This window comes from Danio aesculapii, chromosome 12, assembly GCF_903798145.1.
Source record: "Danio aesculapii chromosome 12, fDanAes4.1, whole genome shotgun sequence".
NCBI lineage: Eukaryota > Metazoa > Chordata > Actinopteri > Cypriniformes > Danionidae > Danio > Danio aesculapii.
The window spans coordinates 1,290,852-1,292,372 of NC_079446.1; the positions used below are offsets into that span (position 1 = coordinate 1,290,852).

Genomic DNA, 1,521 nt, shown 5'->3' on the forward strand with positions numbered 1-1,521 from the left:
TGAAGATGTGCTGACGGTGGCGTCTCCACAGCTGGATACTGTACAGATATGGCATGTGAATGTTGTTCATCGCTCTAAACGTAACATTTAACCTGTAAACGCCACTAAACGCTTGCATCTGACTGCTGTTATTTATTGGATTATCCGAGCAAATGCTGCTGTGAGGTTTTTAGTGGATCTTCAGACGCTACGCAAAACATTAATACTGTATACTGCGCATGAATCATTTTTTTATCTTGTTTTTCAGTAGAAATATTGAAACAGTCGAGATACGTATACTAAATACAATCACGGTTGTATTTTTTTACATGGGTAAAACCTTAAAACAAGAACAAAGGTCTGTTAACAGCAATCCAGGCTCATTATGAATATGTACCCCTGTATACATTTCTGGAGAGCGCCAAATATGTCCCAGGAGCTACGTTTATTTGCAGTATGCAAGTTTTCTGCAAATCCACCAGAGGCCGCTGTGTGCGCTTTTTCAGATTTAAGTTTTCTCTTGTGAGTGCCATTCACGCCTGCTGTTCTCACGTAAATCCACCGCTGTCGACAGACCAATCGACTGACCCTCTCTCCTCCTTCCCTAAACCCAACCGATAGTGTTTTCAAAAAGCAATCCAGAAAAAGAAAAGCCCTCCCCTGATTTTTTTGTACCACGTTTTCAGATTTGACCACATTCTCACTCTGTTATTTACTTGTTTATTTTATTTTTTGCCGTTTGGTTTTATCTTACCGCTTTCTGGAACCGTTCTTCGCAGGACTCGAACTGCATCATCGCGATCAACTCCGCTCCAGGTCTCAAGGCCACCGACATACACGAGTCACTGGGCAAACTGGTAACAGCGGGAAAGTCCACACTGAGGTAAGCGGTCAGCTACTAGCGTGAAAAGAAACCGCCTTGTAGCATTCGCTTTAAAGATGAAGTGCAGCTATACGTTCCTCTGGTTACATAATTCGCGATCTCCAGAAATGTATACAGGGGTACGTTTTCAGAATGAGCTTATGTTGGTTAAAATACAAGAGGAATAGAGGAAAACATTTAATTTGGAAGATATTTTCTTGCTTTACTCAATATAATAATAACTAATAGTAATAATAATATTATAATCTAATTATAGTAATATGTTTTATATAAAATAACAAATATAAAATTTATTTACACAAAAATATACATTATTTATTATAACTTTTTTACAACAAAATGATATTTATTTTATGTTTTTTTGTTTCTCGATTAAGATTGTTTAAATATTTTGTTTAAAAATGTTTATTATAATAAAATGATAGTAAAAAAATCTTTATAAAAATAAAAATGTATGTGTACATGTATGCATGCATGTATGTATGTATGTGTATATATATGTGTATATATACATATATATATATATATATATATATATATATATATATATATATATATATATATGTAAATGTATATGTGTGTGTATATGTATATATGTATATATATATATATATATATATATATATATATATATATATATATATATATATATATATATA

General features: G+C 32.5%; 1 protein-coding gene across 1 annotated transcript in view; it reads left to right on the top strand.

Annotated features, from left to right (window-relative positions):
- LOC130238854 (arf-GAP with dual PH domain-containing protein 1) overlaps positions 1-1,057 on the top strand; it is a 37,435-nt gene extending 36,378 nt beyond the window's left edge. Inside the window, exon 11 of the mRNA XM_056469970.1 lies at positions 1-1,057. This exon is cut by the window's left edge and continues 127 nt beyond it. The gene's annotated coding sequence lies outside the window, so the exon portion shown is untranslated.
- The last annotated feature ends 464 nt before the right edge of the window (positions 1,058-1,521 follow it).